Genomic DNA, 27,802 nt, shown 5'->3' on the forward strand with positions numbered 1-27,802 from the left:
TAAGTGCCTGTTTTTCGATTTTATATTTCAGGACCAGAAACTCTGGGGAATACGAAGATGTTGCAGAGATCTTGGAGAATGTTTCCCCAAGAGAATTAGCTATTGCAGTTGGATCTGCAATAGCGCATCCATTATAATCTAGGATTGAAGAAGGGTGGGATGTATATTTTCCCTTCATTTTCCGGATTTTATCCCAGACTACTTTAGAGTTGGTACACTGGTTAATAGATGATGTAAAACGGATCCACGATTCCTTTTGACTCTGACGACGGATGTAACGTGCTTTGGCTCGTGCACGTTTGAAGGCTATAAGGTTGTTCGTGGTAGGATATCGGCGAAATATCCCCCACGCTTTGTTTTGAGCCTTTTTTGCTGCTGTGCATTGTGAATTCCACCAAGGTTTAGGAAATGGTGGAAACCGGGCTGATGTTTTTGGGACAGCATTAGCAGCTGCTTGGACAATATTTTCTGTGATGTACTTAACTGCATCATTGATAGGCTCTTGACTGACTGTACTAAGATCAAAATTTGCCTGGTGTTGGAAGGCAGTCCAGTCAGCCTGATCAATCTTCCACCGTGGTAGCCTGAAGGGAAGACATGGTCTCCCACTGTGTAGCAAGGTTATCACGGGGAAGTGATCACTACCGTATGGATTCTCCTCCACTTCCCAGGTGAGTGAAGGGAGTAGAGAAGGGGAGCAGATAGAGAGATCAATGGCAGAAAAAGTACGGGTAGGCATGTGGAAAAAGGTGTTTGTTCCAGTATTTAGAAGGGAAAGGTCATTGTCATTGAGCATATGCTCTATGACTCGTCCCCTTCCATTGATGTTAGCACTACCCCACAGGGTGTTATGTCCATTAAAATCCCCAAGAAGTAAGAAAGGGGGAGGCAACTGCGTTAGAAGATCATCAAGGTCTTCCTGGGAGATGTCAGTCCCAGGTGGCAAATAGATACAGCAGACGGTTAATAAAAATCCCACCGTAAGGCGAATTGCAACCGCTTCTATGCCAGTTGTAATTAGCAAGGGCTGCACTGGGGTCTGGTTACCCACAAGGATAGCCACTCCCCCATGTACAGAGCCATCCGCAATTCTATCCTTACGAAAAATGGTGGTGTTATGCATCGTGGGATCATCATTTGCCTTTAGATATGTCTCCTGCAAGCAAAAGCAAACTGGCTCGTGCTTTTGCAGGAGGGCCTTGATGTCATCTATATTTCGCCGGAATCCACGACAATTCCACTGTAGGAATTTAGCCATTATTTTGGCTTGGTGGGTCCATCAGACGGCTTCCGAGGTGCTGAGGGCTTACTTTTATCAGACTTGGATTTCTCCTTTTTGGGGAAGAATGGACGCTGTCCCGTGTCCATGTCTTCCTCCGCAAAGAGTTCCAAGACTGATTCTTCGGGTACCTCCTTTTGCTCGACATCCATCTTTTCTTGGGAACTAGGGGTAACTTCCCCTTTCTTATTCTGTTCTTTCGTAATTACCTTTGTTAATTGTGGAGCATTAGGAGGTACCGATATAGGAGTGGCAGCTGATTGGTCCTTCTGTGTAGGTTTTTGCGAACTTAAGAGATACCGTGCGATGGGAGTGAAAGACTCCTTTGGAGGAATGGTCATGTCCGTCTGAGTTCCGACGGAACATCTCCCTGCTACCTTCTGGGCGTAGGTAGGTCTGTTGATATTCAGGGGTTTGACCGATTTCCTTGCCTCCTGGTATGATATATTTAGCTCTGCCTTCAGCCGTTGAATTTCTTTTTCTTCTTTCCACCTCTGGCATGCTCGTGAGTAGGCCGGGTGTTCGCCCTCACAGTTAATACAGGTGGGTTTTGTGGCTGAACATGCTGCTGTTTCGTGGTCCTTTGCACCGCATCGAGCGCATGCAAGGACTCCACGGCAGGCCATTTGAGAATGTCCATACTTCTGGCATTTAAAACACCGTAAAGGGTTTGGAACGTATGGACGCACTGAACAGTTGATGTATCCAGCTTTAATCTCATCAGGAGGTTTAGGAGTGTTAAAAGTCAGGATAACGCTCCTGGTTTTAACAATTTTTCCATCCCTTCGCGCAGTAATTCTCTTGACGGCAATGACTCCCTGTGGTTTTAATTCGGAGCAGATTTCCTCCTCGGTGACGTCGAGAAGGTCCCACTCCGAAATGACACCTCTCGATGAATTGAGTGTTCTGTGTGGTGTCACCGTTATAGGGATTCCTCCGATTGATGTTACTCGGAGTAGATGTTCGGATTGCCTGTCGTTTTTAGTTTCAATTAAGAGGTCTCCAGAGCGGAGCCTCTTAACTGATTTGGGTGAACCTTCTAACCCTTTCTGTATAAAGAAAGGTGACATTTTTCCAATCGGTTTTTCATTGGTGGAGTGCATGATTAAAAACCGCGGGATAGGACCTGATGGTAATTCAGTCCGCTGCCTCTTTGAAGCAATATTGCTGTCAATGTCTGTATTTTCAGATAGGGACCGGGTTGGGGCCCCTGAGAAGTAAGTTTCTCAGGATTCATGAAGTTTTTTATATGGTTCAGTGCCCGGGCTCCCCATCCACCACGGAGCCCAAAGGGACGCCCACTACCCGGCATGCAATAAATGCGCTCGGGAGTGGGACGCCAGGGCTACCTAGACACTATACCCGCACCGCCGCCAGCCTGAATCCTGTCCCTCGGACCGTGAGGGTAGGGGCGTGGCATTGACACGGTTGACCCTCGCAGGCGAACCTACTAGCCGATTGATCCTAGCCGGGCCTTCCAGGACCACCCGTCTTGTCGAAGCAGGGGCCAAAGTGGTGTATTGAAGCTGGGCCCCTCAACCACCAGGATCCCCCTTTCCGAATTTCCACGGGTCGCAGCGCACGGCAAACACGCCGGATTCCATTGATGTAAGCCCGGAACCTAGGCTGTGGGCGTTGGATCCCAGTGATGCTAGTCTGGAAGTCCAGCAGCGTCACTGGGAGGTCCCCTCACCACGTACAGGTGCCCACGTCGAGGGGCGTTGAAAGATTGTGATAGGGCATTTTGATAATGAACTTGAAAGGTACGGTTTTGTAGGTGGCTCTGTATTAGAAGTGGCAAATGTCTCCGCAAGCCAATATGTGTAAATCTTCGAGAACACCAAAACGTCAAGTGGCGTCAAATGCCATTTTGATGTCCAGACTTACCCTTACCAGATATTCGTTTTTAATGAAGACATTCTGGATGTTTGCTTGAACTTTAATCATAGCATCCAGGGAGGGCCTGTTTTTTCGGAACCTTATTGGTTTTCGCTCATCAGTGTTGGCTATTCCAGATACCACTTAAGTCGGTTATGGATATTTTTTTTTTCAATGTCTTTCCGAGATAGATAGAGAAATCAGTCTGTAATTCTGTGGATTTGCTTGGTTATTTCTTTGGTTTGTGAAAAGTTAAAACAATGAAGTGGTGCCAAGCCCTCGGGTATTAATTTTCAGAGAGATTTGGAAGAAGTTGAAGAAGCCAGCAAGGAATGAAGGGTGTTTTCGTTTCCCCTTTGTAGCATGATATAATTATGTGATCGGGACCAACTGCAATGTTAACTGAGCTATTCAAGGATTGTTTTTAACTCCGACGTAGTAAATGGTTCATTATATGGTAGTGAATGATTTGATAGTGTTTTGGTAACTATTTTGCTAGATTTGATTTGGTGCTAACGAATTGCATTTCTGCAGTAAAATGCTGCAGTCTTTTGGACCGATGTGATATCGGAAAAGTAAACTTCACTCCCATATGAGATTCCGTTTTTGAGCAATCCGTACATAAAAGCAATGATCTGAAAATTGCGACTTTAACACCTTGCAGATGTTGTTAGTTTTAATGAGAAAGTCTTTATTTTCTTTAAAAGAGAAAGTCGCATGTAGGCTGTTTAATTATCCATGGTGGCGTAGTAATATTATCTGAGGAGAAGCTCGCAGGTTTGATTCTTTGTTGTTGTTGATAATGTTGTTCCCATTCTGATGTAAAAAGAATTTTCTGTAGGGAGTGTCCTGGTAGGAATCTTATTTTAGTTGTATAAAAGAGCAATTGGTTATGTCTTCTGATCTGCAAAGGAGGTTCTTGGGCCTCAGCATACTTGGGCTCTGCACAAGTGAAGTACCCCAAGGGATATCCGGAACGCACAGTGATATTCTGGATCGAGCCATCTCAGGGCACTAAGGCTTTCAGAGTCATAAACTGGGGCACCATAGTCTAACTTAGAATGGATGAGTAATCGATATAATCGTAGTAGAACTGTTCAATCTGCTCCCCATGATATAGCTGATAGCACCTTTAAGATGTTCATTTTCTTCGAACATTCGACTCGTATGTGATAATATGCTCCAAACGAAAAGGTTAATTTCTTGTCAAAGACAAGTCCTAAGAAATGGACACTATTTTCGACCTTTCAGCCTGAGTTCCGGATCAGGATGGAGATTCCTTTTTTCTGTAAAATTGCATTCATAGTCTTTTACACAGAATTCTATATCCATTTCTTTCTGTCCATTTTATGCCTTTGTTTATGGCTACTTGTAATTGTGGTTCTATTGTCTTATATATTGTGCTTGATAGGAAATGCTGAAATCATGAGCATAAACAGTTGCAAAGATGGTATCTGTTCTACTACTGTGCTGAAGTGGACTGTAACAAGTGTGGCACTTAGAACAGATCCTGGAGAGATTTCTTCCTGAAGAAATTACATATATATGGAGATAGATATCCTCTAAGGACAAGTTGATGTAATCCTCCATGTATACCAAGCGCCACGTGATATCATATGCTTTCTTGATATCAAAATTAACCATGGCTTGTTTTCCGAGAAAAGCATTTCTTACCTGGTTTTTCAGTTGTATAAATACAATTAAGGTAGAATAATTTTTCTGAAAGCCTTATTGTGCTGGATATATTCGGTTATTAATGTCCAGTTACCATGTTATTCTATTATTTACAGTTTTCTTAAGGATGATTTTTCTGTAGATCTATCTGTGGATCTGATAGGTCATTTCCTGTTTCGGGAAAGCTAATATTATTGCGTGATGCCATTTGTCTGGAAAAGTATTTTCGAGGTATATCTTGTTGAATAAATCAAACAGGGCTAATTGAGATTGTTCATCTAATTATTGTATCATCATTTTATAATGTGTTTCATCGAGGCTAACTGCGCTGCGTTTCGTCTGTAGCAGAGTTTGCCTTAGTTCTGCTACTGTGAGTGGAAAGTTGTATTGCTCACAGTGATTGGTTGAAAAGTTTGGGTTCGTTTTTTTTCGGAAGAAGTCGGGCATGCGCGATTAGCAGATGTATTGGCAAATTTTCACCAAGCACGTTGACAATACTGAAGGGAATTAAGGCCAACTGTCCTTTCCAATTCACTAACGGGGAGGGATTTATTTGGGAATTGTTTGTCATTTTTCTCATCTTTTTCCAGATAAGTGTAGTTAGTATGGAACTGGTTATAGTGGATGCGAATTTGATCCAAGTCGCTTTTTTTTGCTGATTCTTTGTGCTTTTCTGACCTAAACTATGGCTCTCTTGAATTGGATCAGACTATCCATTGTTGGATTTATGCAAAAAAGTTCCAGGCTTTATTTTTCTCTTTTTTAGCTTCCTAACACTGAACTGTTTCACCATGGTTTTGGATACATTCTAGTGTCAGCATGCTTTTGGGTATTGTCTTTTCTGCAGCTTGAAGAATGCTATCATATATTTTCCATCTAAGATGTCTATTGGCTGGGCATGGCTTTCTTCATGATTTTAAAAAATATGTGGTCGTGGTCGCTGCTCAATGGATTCTCATGCACGGTTCATGGAATCATCGGATACAGTGTTGGCGAACAGAAAGATAAGTCTATTGCAGAGCTGCTTTTTGATGGTAGGTGGAAATATACGAGTGTGCCATCATTCAAAATCATGAGGTTGTTCTCGAATATTATTTTCTCCATTTGTGTACTCTTCTGGTATATTTTGGGATCTCCACATAGTGAGTGATGACCATTTAGGTCGCCTGAAATGCAGAACAGGGATGTAAATTGAACAAACAGCGCTTCAATGTCTTTCAAGGCGAATTTGACTAGGAGGTAGATTTGGGTTTGGTTTCGGCTTTTATGGTGCAAGGGCGGATAAGGCCATGATGCGCCAAGTGCAATATTTAAAAATAATAGAACAAGTAACGCAAAAATGATATATCAGTATATATAAATGGCTAAAAGAGAAGCAGATTTATATAAAAATAAATATATGTGATGCGTACTAAAACATTTATATACGTGTATAGAGGTTTGTAGTTTTAAAAAGTTAAATTGTGGACATATCGTCTTTGTCAGTTAAAATCTGACTAAGTTTATAGGGTTCAGCCACGTGATTAAAAGGGGTAAAACATAAACGGGATGTATTTAAAAACCTAAGACAGTCAATAACGATATGTTTTAACGTCAAAATGATGTCACAATGCTCACACATAGGACAGTCATCAGCCCTCAGCAAAAAAAGCAAGCGTCAGATGACCGTGTCCTAAGCGGAACCGAGCTAGAACAACTTCCTCTTTACGATCCCTGCGAAGACTAGACGGCCAAATTTCGATTTCAGGCTTAACCTCATAATTTATTTTCAGCCTACCTGCCAAGAGTAAACCAGTTTCTTTCGTATTACTTGCCTGTAGTCTGTATAGGGGCCTGACAAGAATTATAAGGTCCCTGATTTGGCTGCGTAGTCGACCAAATCATTTCCCATGATTCCAGTGGCTGGAGATCCAGCAGAAGCGAATTTAAAATTCCAACTAGGAGGTAGATATACTGAGGTTATGATAATATTGAAGCCAATTGCTAGACTAACTACAACTGCTTCTAAGGGGGGGGGAGGGGTGCTCGGTGGCATTGCGTGGGATGGCGCATGTCTGCTAACTAAAATAACGTCGATTCCTCGCATTGTTCCATCGGATATTCGGATCATTTCGTATATGGTATAATTTTAATTGTACTGGTGTCCAGTAATTCTAAATATCTTTCTTGTAGGCAGAGACTAAAAGGATATTATTGTGTAATGTCGTCTATAATATCATTAATGTTTTCTCCTTAATGATATTATAGACATTTCCACTGGATAATTGTCTGCCATTTGCGTTCAGAATGATCCCTCGGATGGGTTCTCGGGCTTTTGTCTTTCTTTGGAAAATAGGGCTTTCCTGTATCCATTTATTCTTTAACGAAAATTTCAAGGACGACGTCCTCCCTGGGATTTCTTATCTCAATATATATTTGTTCTGTCATCTTTGTCTCTGTATTACTTTTCTTTTTATTTATTTATATGCACATTTCTCACACAGGGCACACAGACCATAAATAAAGGTGAGAACGCTAGAAGTTACAGAAAATACAAAACTAGAATAAAAATATATACAAAATTAAGATTAAGAAAACAGAGTAAGGAGGAAATTCTTATGCATTGATGGATTAAGAGTAAAATCAATATCGTAATTATTCAATACCTGAAGGAAACGAAACAGAGGACTACCAAGGAAGTGATGAGTACAAGGAACAGGCAGTGTGAAATTAATTTTATGACGAGTATTCAAACGTTGTATAGCGTAAGGTATTTGTTCAAGAAGAGATGGAGAATCGATAACAGAGTTTATGATATTGTAGAAAAAAAAGACACCCATGGAGTTGACGTCCGGAGTGAAGAGAAACGAATCTGAAACGACCACAAAGAGCACCATAATTTCGATGGTGATGGGCAATGTGATTTCGATATCATAAGAATTTAATTTGAATTCTCTCAAGTCTGTGCGAAAGATATTCCTGTTGTGGGGACCATTTAATATCACAACAATCAAAAATGGGAAGTGTAAGCTGCTTGTAGAGAAGAATTATAACTTTGTCACTCTTGAAAATAGAGGAAGAACGCTTGATTAATCCTAGAAGTTTAGAAATCTGAGATATTCGTGATGAACGTGGGAAGAGGGATGAAGGTCAGACCGAAATAGCACACCTAAATTCTTGAATGTATCAGTACTCGCAATTAAAAAGATTCCAATATAATAATCAGTAAGGACAGACGGTCTAACTACACGATTCGAGCAAAAGCGACAATTTACGTTTTAGCGGGTTCAGAAACAGAAATTTTTATTGAGCCAGAGTGAAAGGGAATCAAGACGGGACTGGAGTTCATCGCTGTCAGTTGAAGAACAAATACCTTCGTAAAGTTTAATATTATCTCCATTAACGTTAACACTCAACATTAACGGACTGAAATAAGGTTTACAGATCTTTAGTATAAACAATAAAGTAGAGTGGACCTAATGATGAGTCTTGAGGAAACCTTGCGAAACAGTAAACGGAGTTGATGAAGTACTATCAATTATTACGGATAGTTTACGATTTCTAAGCAGTGAATCAAGCAAATCTAGTAAAGGGGGATCGTAGACCATAAGATGACAGCTTGAACAGCAAAAGATTGATGTGGACAGGCAAGTGCATGTGAACTATCAAGGAAAAGCGAATCAATTTGATTTCCTTTATACGAATTAGTTTGTAGGACATGGGAAAACAGGGCAAGATTTGAAACAGTTGATTTCCTGGGAAGAAAAGCATACTGATTATTATTGATAAAAGGGTGAAGATTGGAATTAAGGTATTTATAAAGTAGGAGTTCAAAATTTTCGCAATTGTATTGAGTATAGTAATAGGTCTTTTCTTTGTTTACTTTTCTTACACTTTCTGCGTTATCCGAGGAAAAGATAGATGAGCATCGACCATTTTCCTTGTTGCTTTTGTAGTGGTGAAGATTTATAAAATTCAAGAGCCCAATCTGAGATTGATTCTCTTGGGGGAATTGTAACATCTGTGTTGGAAAGCATTTTTAATTAAAAAGTCATTTGCACATATATGATTTCCAGCTGTGCAAGTAGAAGCGGGATGTTCTTGGAATCCCCAGACGTCGATTTTCCTCTACGTACAGTCTGTGAATATCAAACTTCTGAAAATTGAAACAGCGGAGAGGATTCGAGATATATGGTCTAATATTTCGATCTGCTTTTACTGATCTGGGTGGGCTTTGGTGTGTTAAAAGCGACTATCATATTCCTGGTGGGGTGATTAGGCTTTTTTTTTTTTAATTATTATTCTTTTGACATTGATGATTCCTTGTTCCTGAAGTTCATGTTGAATTTCCTCTTCGGGTGCATTTAGAAGGTCCCATTCTATAATGATACCTTTTGACGTATTTATGCTATTTTGTGGGGGATACCATTACTGGTATTCCTGCAAAGCTTGTAATTTTTAACAAACTTTAGGAATGTATAAAATGGACTATTTCTATTAAATTATCACTTGATTTTAATACCTTAACATCTCTTTTTATGGGCAGGCATAACTTTTAAGATTCTTTTGTATGATAAAGGGTGACAATTCGCCTACCGATTTCTCAGTATTTGAATGTATTATGAGATATGCTATGGCATTTAAAGTATTTATGTTAGATTTTAGCCTCTTTGTGAAGATAGAGCCATTTCAGTCGCCTTTTATGATCATTTTAGATGCAACTCCCAGAGAACAAAATTGTCATATCGTGGATCAATTAACTGGTTGGGAAGTATTTTGAATTTTGTGGTGAGGAAATTAGACGAGGAGTTAATATATCGTTTTGTCATTTGGAATGGTAATGTATGGTTAATTGCTCGGTTGTAGGGTTTTAGGCCCATCAACAACCTAGCCCATACTGCGATGAACATATTTAGTCTCTAAATTGCGAGTGTAATATAATCGATTTGCAGTAGGAAAAACAATGTTAAGCTCGCGTCATAAAAAGATCCCTAAACATTCCTCGCGTCATTGACCAGATTCGAACTGAAGTTTTTTCCACCCGGTATGGGGAGGACAGCGATTCTTCCAACTGTGCTACCCACGAGGGAATGTATAGCTAAATTTCCCATTTTGAAGAATGAAAAATACGTGGAACTCACGCCCACAATTGTCACCTTTTCGAAATCTCTGATCCGGAAATCGTTTGGTGAGGGGTCAGTAAAAGGAACCTTTATTTTTGCACGTATATATGCATTTTTTAAAATTACATTATAACTAAAAAAACATTATATTCTCATGTTTGCAACTAAAGTCCACTCCAAACATATCTGGGGGTGCAAAAACCCGACAGAAACGCTGCACCTCAACACCCGACTGGAATAAAAAGGCATATCACAAAAATGGTAAAATTAGGAGATAAGTCTGCACATGGGTGTAATTTGGTTAAAGCTTGCTTGACTGCTGAATACGGTCATGTTTATGTATTCTTTCTATTTGTGAACTACTCTGACCCAATTCGGCCCATCGAAATATAAACTTAAAAAAAAGTATTTTTATTAACAGCAAAGGAAAAGGTTGTCGTGATTTACTGAATCTTTTCTTTTCCTTAAGGTATATTAGCAACACGGGGGTATATTGCACTAATTTCCCATTAGAGACGTGTTTATAAATTCTTCCTGTCCATGATGCAACTAACTCTCTAACCAAGACCTCTCCAAAACAGTAATTAGCCAATCTCGTCTCTCATTTAAAAGAATGCAATGCCCACAGGTTCGACGTATTCCATTATATCGGAGGGAATATAAACCGATACGCTCTTTACGTTCTGTTTCTAGTACCCATGAAATCGAAATTATGTAAACTTTCATTCGATGAAAGCTAGAACAGGACAGAAAACTGTCATTCATAAATATACAGTACTGGACTCGTCCTATTATCTCCGTAGTAGAGCATAATGAGCAACAGCAGAAAATATAGGGATGAAAAACGACTGATTTTGTAAAATGTACCTTCTACTAAAACGTCAGATATATCGATGTTTCAATTTTTGGTTTCATAATTATGAAAATGAACGCATGAAACTCCCCAGTACATAATTCCAAATAACCTACGTCCAAAAGAAAGAAGAAGAAGAAGTTTGGTTTTTAGGAGCATTAGCAACTAAGGCTATATTGCTCCGGGATATGCGGTGGTCATTCCCTGAACCTTTCCGCATCCTCCGTATTTGGTGGTAACGGGCTCGAACCCCGGTCTAATCAAGAAGCGTGTGCTATGCACTGCTGCTCCTTCCCACCTGGCTACGGAGGCGGCCCAAAAGAAAGAAAAGAATGTTGAAAAGGAGACGAAGCTGTTGTTGAGTTTTAGGCCCAGCAGCAACTGTAAGCCATATTGCCCAGTATATAAGATATCTGTAAGTTTTAAGTGTTCTGTGGTTGATTTTCTGGTTGAAGGACTATGCTGTCCTCGCCTGAGACCGACTAACTTGGTCACATTGTAAAAGATAACCACAATTCCTCACGTCATTAACGCGATTCAAACTCGATTCTTTTCCACTTGGTGTGGGAAGGACGAGATTATACTGTGCTTACCCATGAGGAGTGTTTACAAGGTATGTCATCCATTCACACGTTATTAAAGAAATTAAAATTAATAAAACTTGTTTTCACTCTGCAATGTTAATTTTTGCTCTGTCCATTGATAAATTGCATGATTGTCATTGCGTGATTGTCATTGCACTTAATTTTTTGTAATTGTAAGCGTTTTAAAGTACAAAATCCCTTTGGAAGCAAGGAATTTTGGGAGAATTAACATGCTGGTCACTACTGTAGAATAAAGTAAACCGACGCGTCGATTCTCTGAATAACTCAACTCTGTACATTTTTCTGCAGTAACAGAAACACGAATTAGGTATAAGGAGTGAATAAAGAAAATGTTGCAGAAAAATATTCTGTGAATAGAATCGTCTTTTAAAAAGAATTTCTTTGAGCCTGCATCTTTCGATGTTCTCACTTAGTTCCTGGCCAGCTTAAGAAGAGAGATTGCTACTGCGCATAACCGGAACTGGATTATCCACTCAGCATGCTACCAGATAAACTGTTAAATGGAGCAAACATTTACTTCTCTTACACTTCCAGATACACCCTTTTTGAAAGGCCAACTAAGCCTGTGAGGAAGAAAATGCGAAGAGAACAAAACAACATCTCAATCGAATACGGAACCACACTAGGATCAGAAATAGGAGCGAGTATACATTATGTGACTAATTTGAAAATATAAGCGTCAGTATAGAAAATGCAAAGAGAAACTACTAGATAGACAGTCTGCGAATTTTAGGTGCACCTACTGGCTTTAATCTAAAAATAATTTTTATGTATTTATCATATAGTATATGATTTCTGAACATGTGCATTAATAGGATGATTTACATAATGTGTGGTCAAGAAAACTGGAATAATTCACGGGGAAGTTCCTTTCCCCTATAGAGATCGGATGACCTATATATTCTACTGAAGAGATTAAGAATTCCCACAGTCTCTAATGGGATGCAAGCCATTAAACTTGACAAGTGGGGAAACACTACACTCACATGGAAGCGTTGTGCAATTAATGTCTTTCTTGACAGTATATTGGTTTTACCACTTGTCACTCATTTGGAGATTGGAAACTCGCTTTGGCAATTTAGTACGTGTTTATACACTGCCCTACCATTAATATCCGGACACCTACCTTTAGACAAAAAAGAGCTTCTGTTGTGTCGTTTAATATTTTGTGCTGAAGCCTTTTGCTGCGACATACTCTCAACCAGCTTTTTATAAATGTCAGGTGATGCATTCCTCCACTCGGTCTTTAACGCAGCCACCAGTTCGGCCTTGTTCTTTGGGCAATCTCGATGTTCACGTACCCGACGATCCAATACATCCCAAAGATGTTCGATAGGGTTCAGGTCAGTACTCTGGGGAGACTAATACAACTTTCCACACCCCTGTCCTCAAACTACTCTGTTTACAGAGCAGTATGGCATGGGGCGTTGTCTTGCTGATAAGAGTATGGGCCTTCCCCAGAGTATTGCCATAATATTGGAAGTGCGCAATTGTCCCGGTTGTCTTGCTATTTTATAGCATTCATGGTTTTGTCGATAACGACCAATGGGCCCAAGCCAAACCATGAAAGAAGCCCCATACCATGACACTGCCTTGTCCAAACTTCATTGTTGGGAGGATCAATCAGGAAGGAACTGTTCACATGGCATTCGCCACACCCAGGAACGACCATCAGACTGCGAACCTCGACCCGTCTGTCCATAGGACTGTTTTCCACTGCTTTACAGTCCAGGATTCGCGCTCCTTACACCGTGTTAATCGGCGTCCAGCATTTGTTGAGATGATCAATTTTGTTGAACGTGTTCTCTTGCATGCTCCCTTTTGCAATTGTCTGTTCGGAGCCCAGTGTGCATATTTATAGCAGGTTCTGTGACGTTTTGCATTCATAGGACCAGTTTCCCCATCCATGGAGGGGTGTCCGGAAATTGAATGTAGAGCAGTGTATGTTCGCTCCGATTCGCGTTCATTGTGGCCCAACTCTTCATGGTGTAGACGGATATTTGGCACATCCTCCAGGTGATTACTTTCCTGTCGTAAAATCAGCCAGAAACAACTAAGTAACAAACATTGCATACATTTCTGTCCTTTTAGAGTAGCACACCAAGGCGGAATTTAACTGGCATCCATGTTTCAGTTCATCTACCGGAGGAATTTCTGCAGCTATTCGCAATTTGGAATGCAGTTAACCGATCTCGGGCAGAATGAGTATGGATCTTTCTAAGCGAGTTTTTAATTTTTTTCAGGCAGTACAACATAGAGATCGGCCCTGAACACAGAAATGCACAGCTAATATGGTTCAGCTTTAGTAGGACTTTCATCCTTGTTTTACAGCACAGGCAGGATTATAATGCCAAGTCTTATCATGGGCACTGATCTCTCGAATTTACCACCAAGTGTTGTCTTATGTTGCCCTACTAATAAAGCAACACTTCCTTAAAAAGAAAGGTATAACGTTACTTACTAACAGATATAAGAGAACACAAGGCAAAACAGCCATAGATGCCAACGCACTATACAAATAAGGCCACCAGCAATTTGGTTAACTATTTGTACCAGGTTCTAACACTCACGCAGTTTTGGCTTTCGCTTACATCAGACAGAAACCGTTTAGATATTAATTTATATTTAGCATTTGGTAGACAATAATTGAACAAGAAACTATAATCTTCAGATAAACGGCATGTTTCGTTTTTTTTATTAATCCAAGGCCTTCGATTATTTTTAAGAATATTTGGATCTTTTTAAGATTCTTGGATTCTTTTTAAGAGTATTATACGAAAGGCGAGAGTACTGCTAAGCCTGCTTCAGCAGGTTATTTCATTCAAACAAAACTCAGCAATTCAATGCAACTAATACTGTATCGCATTGAACATGCATTTTGATGGTAAATCACTAGTACCGGATTTCCGGTTTTTAATTCTGAATCAAGTGTGGGAAGGGCCATACGCTATTCTTAAATTGTAAATGCCAAAGACAATTTTGTTTCGTTGCCTGTAATAAATAAACCTATCAAAGCCATTCGTAAAAACGCTTTGTTTTAGAAATCCGAGTTAATATACCACGAGGCAGCATGCAGATCACGTAGTGCTAATGGATAGCAAGCACGCCTACTGATACACGTCCGGGGAGGGGGGATGATGTAGCTGATTAAGACTGATGATATATCTTCGGGGAGTATCCAACTGATTAGTCCTGCCTGATTGATAGAACATCCGGTTCTTTTGCCTCTGCTCGCTCGAAACATCACGTGTAACAATTAAGTCATATAGATTGAAACAAAATTCAGTGCGCATGACAGATTTCAGACTCAAAGTAGTCACTCGAATCTGATTTTAATGACAAAACAAACCACATGGTCCCAAGTCGAATTTCCTTCATTTAAATATAAAATGTATCCGATATAAGTCTCCATTTACCACTTTCCGCGAACATTTTAACTGTTTAATCCAGATAATATGAAGATATTCACATTTTTTCCTAAAATTTTTAAAAATTAAACAAAAAAATCGGCTTTTCGTAAAGGGCGCTCTATTTCACTTCAGTTGAATTCGTGTTAGTCTTTCGGTCACGATTTGTTACAAAAAGGTAGAAGTATTAAACTCCGGCTATTTGCGTCAATATTACTCTCACTATTCGGACGCACACAACTTCTTCCGCGTTTACCGTTTTCTTAATGTTCTGCATTTCAAGCAGTCGCGGTAGATGATATTTTAAGTTTGACAAACCAGTAGCGGCACCATCTTAGATTACGTTTCTGCAGGAGGCAACGAATTTGCATAATGAAGTTTATTTCAGCAAAGATGTTTTCCGGAATGCAACCCCACAAAAGAAAGTTTTCCATTTTGATAGCAACCTTTCATTGCACTCGTAGCTCTTGCCTAAATCTCTCCACCACCGTATTTCCGAGTCACCACTCGGATAGCAACCAATAGCAAAATTAAATAAATTTAAGGAAGAAAAACGGATATGTTTCTTCATGGAGCAGACCTATACCACGAAGGAATAATTGAATCTGTAACAAAGACTAGATTAACCTTCTTGGAATATTCTATAAAAGGATTTTTCCTTATTCTTTAATTCCGCTATTGATCGCCAACCAACCGCTGACTCGGAAATATGAGGGCAGAGCCAGTTGGATGAGAGCAATGCATGAATGGAGCGATGACTGATTAAAGGAGGAGATTGAATCTTAAACTATACGGAGCAGTGGAAGAGCAGATATGAGCCAGTTTGATTTCGTTAAATTAAGTTTGCCTACAGTTTTCTAAGATTTGGTAATGGTGTTGGTAGATTGGCGGATAATAGTGTTTATTGGTTTACAGTTACTTACAAAAAAAGAGAACTGAAGGTCTTATTATAATTTTGATTTATGTGCGGCTGGTAAATTCTGGAATGGGGATTTATAATATAGTATGCCTCAATTAAAATATAATAAACGAACGAAGTTAAAATAATTTCGGCGGTTTATTATGAAGGTTTTCATTTATGTCAAAATATATGAACTACGTATTGCTTTTTCTCCCTGAATATTGATGGTAAAGCAAATTGATTAACATGCAATCACTGATAGCAAAATCCATCGAATCTTATACCAAAGCCGAATGAATATTAATTTAATTCATTATACATGCAGGCTAAAACAATTTCTCACAAGCCTCAGCTCCAAGAATGTCATAGCAACGTATTCGCAGATTGATAAATTAAAGTGCAAATTGATTGGTTCAGAATCAAGTTGCTGGACGCACGACTAGATTACATCGCAGTTGGAAACAGTGTCCCTCCACCATCTCTGAGATATGTAACCGATGCTCTACCGTCCCCCACGTTTCAAGGATTGCGCATAAAAATCAGAACTTTTCTGTAAATTGCAAGAACCTTAGATGTGGATGTTGAGGAAGAGCATATTGGCAAATATGCTTAAGATTCATTAAATATTACTCATAACGCTTGTGAAGAAATCTCAGATGATAAAAGCGGAATCAGATGTCGATAGATGACAAAGTCGAGCGAAGAGCCGTGGTGAAATTCGTGACAGCCTCATGTGCTGATAGCGATTTGGTTCACTGGTTCCAAGTGTACTTGAATATATGTGCCACCAACGTGTCTTCTATTTTCAGAGCTGACGTGTGTGTTAATATCAACCGTGCCAATACACTTATCAACGCATATAGAAGACCCCTACAATGTTTACTCATTGCATATGTTAATAACACTGGAATCATTTAAGGTAGCTACTTCTTTCAAGGAGAAATTAATATCAAAAAATTTAAATACGGATTGTTTAAATTCATGTCATTTTTCAATTGGGGGGGGGGGAAGCTGACAAACTACATAATGGTTTCCGAAGTATATATAGAATAATTATAAATTAATTAATCTACTTATTTATAAAAAGAAACCAGAAATATTTGAATTCACCACCTAGTCCTGTCTTTTCCAAAACAACCAAAACGAGAAATGTGAAAAATCGATGAAAATGAAATGCAGAATTTGAACGGCTTATTATTATGAATGACATCGAAAAATTCGTTATGTAATGTTTCTTAAGTCTAAAGAAACTAGTCGAAAAAAAAAAAGTTTATTTAAGGGGAACTTAAAAGTCAGAAGAAGGACATTCAAAGTACATTTCCCGCAGAACTTTCTAAGCTTAGAACTTAGGATAAACAAAGAAAAGTGTAAGAAAATGTACCGAAAACATCCCCGATCGAAGAAACTTTTCTCATATTCGAAAATTCTTATTAAGGCAGCGACACGCGCTAGTCGAATCAAGTCTTACCTCATCGAATGGACATCCTCCTTAAGACATAACCTTGGCTACTTCGCAAGATGGAGTGAGTGGACTTAACATCCTTGAACACATTTCTCAGTCGAACGACGAGTTGTATGCATCCTACACCGGGCAACAATGGTGACACGACGCGCGCATTTCCTTCCTTCCTCCAGTGCCTACCCTCGGCCGCGAGGACTTGGCTTCAATACAGAGGCGGCTCGCGCACTGCGCCTGATCAGATTTAGCAGCTGCGATGTTTTTCAGGTTCTTCCACCAGTAGCGCCGGAGCTGTCAGTCACGAGACGTATCGAGGAAAGGAACGAAATGCGTGTAGCGCACGTCGGATTTGCATATACGCAGCACCTGTACTTTGTTTGAAGGAGTGTAGGGGCTTCTTATGTCAGAGATCAACTTTTTTCCCTTCTAAGATGTACACAAACAACGGCCCATTAAACAAATACGGTTCATCGGCGTGTGGAGGAATGTTTGATATGAGTGACAGATTACACGAGCAATAAGTATATCCTCTCTTTTGGGGTTATCAAAGTTATCGTAAATCTCTGACCTACTTTAAAAACACTTGTTACTGAGTTCTCCAAATACACAACGCGTGACCTGTGCGATCATGTTGGGAGTTGCTTTGGAGTTGAAAGGTACTAAACCACGATTTCAACTAGTTTTCAGTTAAAATATTATTACAGATTCATAATAAGAAGAAATTACAAATAAATTAAAATATATCCATTTCAGAATCTTTCACAATACCGAAAATAAGTAAAACTCATTAAAACTTCAAGATAAAGAATTTTTAAGCATTTATAAAACTTTAGGTGCTGTATATTCCACCACCTTAGATTTTATTTTCTTAATTTAAATAATTACTACGTACTTATTCATTTAATCGCCTTTTTTCTTTTAATTTCTGTAAGATGGCTCTTCATACATTATTGTATTTAGCGTGCATCATGATACAGCCAAGGGGGATGTCTCTGTATGTCCTCGGTGCAGAGTGTGAAGAAATTAGGCGCCAACTCAGCATTCTAATGGGTTCACGAGATTTTGAAGAGTAGGGTAAAAGCCCTCGAAGGAATTAAAATGGCCACCCCATTAAGAGCTCAGCTGCCCAACTGAACGTCAGAACTAACACTTATGCATCAGGCAACACAGCGACCATCTCCAAGGGAAAAATGCTGCAAGAAGAATAGGTGGAATAGGACCACGGTATATCTTCCAGTTGCAAAAGTCACGAGTGTGGATTGAACTGGAAATTTTCTGAAATTCTGCCCAAACTGGATAGGAGAGAGCACATGTTCAGAGGCTTCTGTATTATTCCACCCTGGAAAGAATGTACAAGACTTATGGAGTAGATTTGTTCACAGCGTGGTCTGGACTTTAACAGGAAAGACTTTTTATAGGGATGGAATGCCCTTAAACAGAAGGGGTGCAAGAATATTTGCTGATGCTTTCGAGGCAGTGATAGGTGCGTCGGAAAACTGATAGGTTGGGATACACAGATTAATTGATTAAAGACTCAGGCAGGGGTGAAGGTGATTTTTGCACTGGTTCTATTGGAAAATGCAGCAGCCTAGAAAACAAAGTGTCGTGGATTTCAGGTCACCATGGAACAAGTGAATACTAGTGTGTGCTTGTGTGTTATGGAGGTTTAACGGCGCATAAGCTGCTGTGGCTATAATGCGCCTAGTCACTGGAAAATGCTAAAAACAAAATTGTTTACAGAGATATTTTAGAATTTATCATAAAGTCCAATTATTTTCAGATAAGCGAAAACCTCTCGTTGATGTTTGCATCATCTCCAATAATATGTTGCAATGTCATTGGTTCTCGTAGATTTCTCAGGGAACACAGCACGGATGTTCAGTCCTGTTGATAGTGAGGGCAGTCAATCAGAATATGTTTGACTGTTAAATTTTCTGAACAGTATGGACATTGAAGAGGATCTTCGCCTCGGAGCAGATGGAGGTGGGTCAGATATGTGTGTCCGATACGTGCCCGTGCAAGAACCACTTCTTCTCTTCGCACTGTTTTGGTGCTAGAGTGCCAATGCTTTGGATCGTGTTTCAACTGGTAGAGTTCATTATTGGTTTGGGTGTGCCATAGCTCTTTCCACTTCGCGAAACATGCTGTTTGTATGTGACAGTAGTCAGAGGCTGGAATCGGAATGGAGGTTAAATCAAAAGTTGACGGATTTTTAGCAGTTTGATCAGCAAGTTCGTTACCCTTTATCGCCGAATGTGCTGGGATCCAGCAAAAGGTCACTGATTGATGGCATTCTTCAATTTGTAATAGAAGTCTTCCGATTTGATTTAACACAGGATGAGCCTTGTAGGAGGAGTTTTGTACTGCTGTTATTGAGCTGAGAGAGTCTGTGTATACAACATATTTTATAGATGGGTAGAGATTCAGGTTGTCTAAAGCTAATTTTATTGCATGAAGTTCTGCGGAGAAGCTGCTATACCCAGCTGGAAGGGCAGCCGAAATGATAGTAGAGGGAATACTGCCGCTGCTCCAACGGCTGAATGTGATTTTGAGCCATTAGTATATATGGGCAAAATATCAGCGTATTTCTGAATATGGCTCGCATAGAGTTGTTTGCATTGAGTGTTGGTAGACGATTCTTTCCCCAATTGTGAGATAAGTGTTGAAGAAAGATAACTGAGGAGGGGGAAATCCATGGCGGTTGGGAGTAATTCATTAAATGTTGCCTGTTGAAATTTTAACATTACAACTCAGCATTAATTCAATAAGGCGTAAGTCTGCCGGTCTTATTTTAGTGGGTTTATTTCTATAGGGGTTTTGCAGTGGTGGATTAAAGAGGTATGGCTCAATAGGATAATGACAGCAACTTTGTATTCGGGTTGCATACTTAAGAAGCAGCGTTTTTCTGAGGAGGTAAAGAGGAGGCTCATCAGCTTCAATGGACAAACTATGAGTAGGAGATGTCCTGAAAGCACCAAGTGCAATGCGCTATGCTGTATAGGATCCAGCCATCGTACTGTGCTCTTACGAGCAGAATCATAGAGTGGAGCACCATAATCCAATCGGGACCTGATCAATGCTCTACAAAGATGTACGGTCTGCTCCCCAAGACAAGGCAGCTAAAGCTCTTAGTATGTTCAGCTTTCTGAGGCTGGATATACACACAGATTTAATGTGCTCAAGCAAATTTAATTTCCTGTCAATCCGAAGAATCTGATGTCGTTAGTCATTAGAATGGTAAAGTTTAGCATCTGAAGTTCGGATCTGTATGCCTTTTCCGTTGATTACAAAAGTGGATCGCAACAGTTTTCTGCTGTGATAGACGATAGCCATTAAACTCTGCCCACCTTTGGACTTTATTCAAAGATATCTGCAGTTTCCGTTCAATGGATCTCATGTTCTAAGAATGGCAAGAAATAGAAAGATCGTCAGCGTAAAGGTAGATCTGAACACCATTTGGAAGTTCTTTTGTGATGGAATCGATTCTAAGGGCAAAAAGGGTTGCACTCAGTACAGACCCTTGTGGCACTCCTTCTTCCTGTAAAAATGTCATAGAAAGCCAGTTGTGGTATCGAACTTGGAACAAATGAGTCCTGAAAAAGTTCCTGATGAATATAGAAAGGTTGCCTCGTAGACCTAGGAGGACACTGAGAATGCCACGACGCCAGGTAGTATCAAATGCCTTCTTTATGTCTATGGAAACCATAACAAGATGTTCATTTTTTACAAAGGCATTACGAATTGCAAACTCAGCTTGGATCATGACATCTAAGGAGGACCTGTTCTTTCGAAAGCCATGCTGATTATTACTAAAATCTGCTATATACATATACTCGATTATTTTATGTCATTCCCTTTGTGTTTTTACCTGCCCCTAGCCATGTGCTGTAATGGACTTGCTGTATTTGCAATAAATGAATATTTATTTATTTTAATTAGTTGTTGTGTTTCGATGATCCAAACAAGACGATTATGGATTGTTTTTTCATGTAATTTACCGAGGCAACCGGATAGAGAAATAGGTCTATAACTGTTAGGACTGGTAGGATCTTAACCGGGTTTCAAAAAGCTAGAACTGTGGAATGATGCCAAGAGCCTGGATAAATGTTTTCCATAAATATCCGGTTATAGTAGACTAGCAGTATTTGTAAATTTTTGTCACCAAGGTTTTGTTACATAATGTAAGATATTCCATCTGGCCCAGCGGCACTGTTGTGTGTTGTTTTAATGACATGTAGATGTCCATGATATTGAAGAGGCTGGTTATAAGGAAGGTTCGAAAGTTGATGGCTCGTTCTTCAGTCTTGGTCTTTATTTTCTGAAAATCCAGAGAATAAGTTGATACCACTGAAACTTGGGAAAAGGTTTTGCCCAAAGCATTTGCTATGTCCTCGGGACAGAGAGTTGCTGCCCATTCCATGAAAGAATTGGTGAAGGGGTGGTTGGAAATTTTCCGGAAATCTGCCTGATTTTCTTCCATATTAACCTGGAGTTAGTGTTTCTGTTTATGGTAGATGCAAACCGAATCCAAGAATTTTTCTTGACTTCTCTTTGAATGTGACGTACTTTTTGCTCTTAGTTTCTTGTAATTGATAAGATTAGCTGTGGTTGGGATTTACGAAATAAATTCCACGCTTTATTTTTTAACTTCTTAGCTATTGTGCATTCTTGATTCTACCAATAGTTAAGGTGCCGTCGGGATTGGGGATTCGACAATGGAATTGAACATTTAGCTGCAGATAGTAGGTGTCAAGTTATATAATCTGTGGCTTCATCTATCGATTGTGTTCGTATATATTACTCATCCAGGGTGACAACTGATTGAAATTTGACCCAGTTGGCTTGCAAGAACTTCCGTTTCCTGCAGGATATGGCTAATGGTGTTTGTGCACTGAGCAGATCACAAATAATCGGAAAATGATCACTGCCCATGGGATCGTCCATAACAGACCATTCTATGATTGGAAACAGAATCGGGGAACATATTGATAGATCGATTGCAGAGGTTTGTCCAGTTGGTAGTTGTGAGTGTGTGCACCAGTATTAAGAACAATAAGGTTTTGCTTATCGAGAAAGGTTTCAACTAAGCGGCCATGTATATCTTATTTTGTCGATCCCCATAAGGGGTTGTGGCCATTGAAATCACCCAAGAGACAGACAGGGGGTACTAATTGCATTAACAGGTTTTCAAGATCTTGGTAAGAGAAGGTATGACTTCTCTTACCAGATTGTTAAAGCAATCTGGGTTAACAAACGCAAGGCGGCAACTTCAATTTCAGTTTGCAAAACAATTTGCTTGATCGGGATCTTTGAGCTGACCAAGATGGCCACGCCCCCACGGGCAGTATTTGAAGTATTACGATCGTGTCGATAGATGGCATAGTTCTTTATGTTGGTGGAAATTTGAGGAGTTAGATAGGTTTCCTGTAGACAGAAACCAACTGAACAGTAGCGGTTAATTAAGACTTGAATATCATTAAGGTTGCTACGAAATCCGCTACAGTTCCATTGTAGAATATAAGGCACTACTGACGTTTAGTAGAAGAAGTTGCTTCTGTGATTCAGGCTTTGGTTTGTATTTTTTTGAGAATAATGGTCGACCGGTGTCCATTTCTTCTTCCGCATATATTTCTAAGGTCGATTCTTCTTGTTTGGATGAGTCAATTGTATCCACAGATGTTTCTTACATATTCTTTTTTAAATTTGAGGTACGATTATTCGATATAGAAGAAATCACTGGGGGAGGAGAAGGAGGTGTAGCTGGTACTGAAAGTGCAGTGTTATTTGCCTGGTTCAACTGTTTCGGGAGATTGGACTGTTGCTGAGAGAGAACAGTCCGAGCCCAGTCAGAGATTGAGGTGGTTGAAGGAACTGTAACATCAGTTTGGGTGACCACTGATTGATATTTTTGCTCAATATTGGCGTACGTACGTTTATTCATATTGGGAGTAAGTAATTTCCGTGCTTCTTGAAAGCTTATTTTATTTTCTATCTTATATTTAACGATTTGCTTTTCAGTTTTCCATCTGTCACATGTCCTTGAGTAGGCAGGATGGTTTCCTTCACAGCTGGGGCAAGTCATTTCTTTTGCCAAGCAGACCCACAATTAGGACAAAACTGGTTTCCTCTGCACGCCGTTTGAGAGTGGCCATACTTCTGTCACTTAAAACATCTCAATGGGTTAGGAATGTATAGTCTAATGCGGCAGAGTAGGTAGCCTGCTTTTATCGATGGTGGTAGATTTGGCGTGTTAAAAGTTAGAATAATATTCCTTGTAGGTGTAAGTATATTTTCTCGTTTCACCATAATTCTTTTGACAGCAATGAGATTTTGATCTTGAAGCTCTTGTGTTATCTCCTCCTCCGTGACATTAAATAGATCGCAGCTGGATATAACACCCTTAGATGTATTTAGGGTTGCGTGGGGAGAAACTTTTACTGGAAGTCGAGCACAGGTTGAAAGTTTTAGCAGTTTCTCTTTGAATGTGAACTACAGTTCACTGTTTCCAATAGAAGGTCACCTGATTGTAGCCTCTTGACTGTCTTAGGAGATCCTGCCAGACTTTCCAGGTGTTTCTGGATAAGGAACGGAGAGAGCTTACTGAGAGGCTGATCTGCAAGAGAGTGCATTATAGGAAATGCAGGATAATTTGTCGCTGAGGAAGTGGTTTTCAACCTCTTGGGTTGCAACGTGTTATGGTCGATGTCTAACTCTGGCCGAGAGCTTGTCGGCTCTAGAGGCCGAAACGTATTTCGGTCCAAGCTTGCTCCTTTTGGCCCTTGGCAGATTAGCTTTTCTGCCAAGATTTCCAGCCCCGCCACGGGGAGGCAGGAGCAGTGCCCGGTGAGACCCAGAGTAAAGTAGTAAGTATTAATAAAAGAAATATGAAAAATAAAGAAAGGTAGCTTTTTTTCTTGCTCTGTTCAAGTTCTTTTGTAACAGTAGCTGATATTAAATATATACATTTCTTAAGGGCATGGACTTAAAATAACTCTAAATCGCTTTTTGATAATCACACTTTAAGCACAGAGAAAACGCTCGATCACAATCGCTCGGCACCCGGGGCCGTGAATTCATGGGCTTTTAGGAATAGCGGATACATGGTGTCACTCAGACATAAGTAATGCTGAATATGAATATGGAAAGTACAATGTATACAAGAAGGAGAGACGGTACAGGAGGGATTAAGTACAGTCCATTCCAGTTATTTGGGACACATCGGGACTAGTGCATAATGTTTAACTGTTTGGATAGTATTGCGTACTTGGCATTTGGGGATTCCTCTGCACGTAATAGATAACCATTTGTGAAATGTGTATGGCCTATCCGCAATCGCAATCTGGTCAGGACAACTTCTTCTCTCCTTGATTTCCTTATGCTTGTTTTCCAGTACTCAACTTTTTATTTTATTTCATATAATTTATTCCATGTTTGTTTTTGCCATTGGGTTCGACAGCGATTTTTTATGATTGGCATGTAGTCCTTAGTGCGCGACCTGAAGATTAGTGGTTGATTTTGCAATTCTGTCCGCTTCTTCATTTCCTTTTATCCCTTTGTGTCCTGGTATCCAGCAGAAAAGTATCTTATTTTTTTCTTTGTGAAGTCTGTTAGTATCTGTTTAATTTACCACAGTACTGGATGGGTTATATTGCTTCGGTTTTGTGTGGCTTGGATTACACTTAATGAATCACAGTATATTACTGTTCTCAAGTGGTAGGTGGTTCTGAAATGCTCCAGGGCTATCTGAACTGCTACTAATTCTGCAGTGTAGACACTGCATTCTTTTGAGAGTTGGCGTGACAGTGTAACGTCTGGGAATACTGCTGATGCTCCTACATGATTCTCTGATTTTGATTCGCCTGTACATACTGGTATGTAATTGGGATATTGGTTTATCCATGGTGGAATTACACGTCCTTCTAGATTTGCAACATTATCTATTTTGAGATCATGTGCTATCAATAGCTCTTTTGTATTCTGATGCCCAGAGGCTGGTTTGCTCTTTTGCGGTTTCTATATGTTTTCCCATTTTGGTGAGAATAAAGTTGCCCAAGTCGGATGTCCTCTCCTGTAAGCATACAGTAGTGCCAACTGTTGTCTCCTCAGGAAGAGTGGTGGTTCATTAGTCTCTGTATAGACACAGTATGTAGGGGATGTGCGGAAAACTCCTGTTGCTATTCGTATAGCACTACGGTGAATCGGATGTAACCATTTGAGGTGCTCCACAATCTATTTTTGACCTTACTAGTGCTTTGTAAAGGCTGAGCAGGGTATAACGGTCTGCTCTCCAAGGTGCTGTTGTTAAGACTAAGATTATTAAGTTGTTTCATACATTTTATTCGTAATTGTTTTATATGTTCTAGAATGAGTCCAAGAAATTTTACACTTTGTTTAATTGGTATTATTTTACCTTGCAATGTTAATTCAGGTTCAGAGGGCAAATTTCGTTTTCTACAGAAATGTACACAGACTATTTTTTGTTTTGATATTCTGAACCCGTTTTTCTGGGCCCAATGTTGTTAATTGTGCATTTTAGTTGTCTTTCTATTGTTCCCACGTTCTCTGCTTGATATGAAATACTGAAGTCATCTACATATAATAACTTTAAGAATAACTTTAAGAGAAGTGAGGGGAGCTTTTATTTCAACGTCATGGATTACTATCCTTCACGTCTCATATTTTAGACGTAAATCTTCCCTGTTTTGTGAAGTGTGCACTAATGACAATATCATTGGAACAGCTGTCAAGTTAGAAACTAATACTGATAAAAGTTAATGCTTCTTGAAAAGAAATTGTCGTTTATTTGTAGAGCAGTATTGAAAACGTCTGGCGATGATGCAGTACAGTAGGGATAAAAAAAGTGTTTTCCTTGTACAGACTGCAACTTATCCTCAGTCCCCGACAACAGAAGTTGAATTCTGTTACTTTCAAAACTTTAAAAAAAGTGTGACTTTCATATATCAGAATATGAAAAATATACAAAGAATTTGATCAGTATGATCATACTGGTTGGAAGACGAAATCTGCACTGCACTAATCAAGTGCAATCGAATTCAGAAACAGGGAGGAGCGGAAGCTTTGATTTGATTTAGGTGTTATTGGCGCAAAATTAACGATGGTTATAATGCACCAAGACAACGCTAAGATTTCAAAACCGGTAGCAAAATACTGGTAACCTTCGCCTACCTCCATGGTAAACTCAGGTATCTCAGAACAGCAACCAGAGCCTCTACTCCAAACACCTGACAATCTAAAGGCATTCCGATCCTATGCATCCGAAGTCTTTGAGCGCAGGAAGCAGAGCTACATAGTTGTTACTGCACCTAACAATACCTCTTCGGTGACTTAAAGAGTTCTATATTCGCATGCCACCATCTTCTTCATTTTTTTTTTTTTTTCTTCTCCACGGGCTGTCTGGAGTTCCCACTCTAGTGCAGCTAGTTTATTATTCATTCATTTTCATTTCATTTTATTGTTCTTATTTATTTAATTTGTTCTTCACGCGCTCTGCCTTGAGTTCCCACTCTAGCGCAGCCAATTTATTTAAATTGTTTTTTTTTTTCTTCTTCTTCTTCTTCTTATTTCTTTATTTTTTATTATTATTTTTTATCATTATTATTTAATATATATATATATTTTTTTTATTAATTAATTTATTATTATTATTTTACTTTTTTTTTTTCTAACTGCACCACGGGTAGTTTTTTTTTTTTTTTTTTTTTTTGGGCTCTTCTGTCTTTATCTCCTCCTTCTGGAATTGGCCCCAGAGGAATCTGTTCCACCTTCTGGCAACACTAGGTGGGTCAGAGTCTCTCTTGAGACAGTACGTGTTTTTCTGGGACTGGCCCACCTTCCCGTGGTGTGGACGAGTACCCAGAATCATCTGTCCAGGCGACTGATGCTTCTGGGTAGCCACATAACAACAGAACACACACAGAATACACACAAACGTACGTCACACACATTCTGGCCCATTTGTAGTGATACTGTTCTTCACAGAGACAAGGCGGAGTTGAACAAACGTTCTAGGTGCCGCCTTTACATATACACATGTCCACATGTCCATGGTAGACTGTCTTCACTATTAGTCTACCTTTCTTTCACTCCACAGTCTGACCTCCTCCTCTCTTATTCCCTGTGAACTCTCTTTAACAAAGAGTTTTTTGTTTTTTTATTGTGGCCTCTGCCAGGAAGCTCAGTCAACCCTGGCAGAGGTCAGCCAGAGTATGATGGGCAGCCTGGCTCATCTCCCAGTGATGGTGGCGGGCAACGTAGGGTCCCGTTAAGGTTCTGCGGCCAAAAATCCAGAAAAACAACAGAACCCAACACAATACTATACAGATACAACATGCCACACACATTTCTGGTATTTATAGAGTCCTGTATACTTCACAAGAGTACTGATGGCGCAATTCCCCTAAATATTTCAAAACCGATAGCAAAATACTGATAACCTTCGCCTACTGTCTTCACTATTAGTCTACCTTTCTTTCACCCCACAGTCTGACCTCCTATGCCACGTTGCCAAAGGCTTATACAGAAAAAAACAATAAATAAAATGCAGTATAATAGTAAAAAACAATAGACGATTTTGTGTGTGTGTATCAACATCTTGTAAAAATTTAAAAACTACTGACACGTGGT

General features: G+C 39.7%; 1 protein-coding gene across 1 annotated transcript in view; it reads right to left on the reverse strand.

Annotated features, from left to right (window-relative positions):
• Positions 1-17,296, reverse strand: part of LOC150085801 (dopamine receptor 1-like) — a 140,312-nt gene extending 123,016 nt beyond the window's left edge. The window contains exon 1 of the mRNA XM_090373492.1: positions 17,168-17,296. The gene's annotated coding sequence lies outside the window, so the exon portion shown is untranslated. The remainder of the gene's footprint in view (positions 1-17,167) is intronic.
• Positions 17,297-27,802: the final 10,506 nt, after the last annotated feature.

The sequence above is a fragment of the Mastigoproctus giganteus genome, chromosome 5, assembly GCF_048544385.1.
Source record: "Mastigoproctus giganteus isolate SK-2022 chromosome 5, ASM4854438v1, whole genome shotgun sequence".
Lineage (NCBI taxonomy): Eukaryota > Metazoa > Arthropoda > Arachnida > Uropygi > Thelyphonidae > Mastigoproctus > Mastigoproctus giganteus.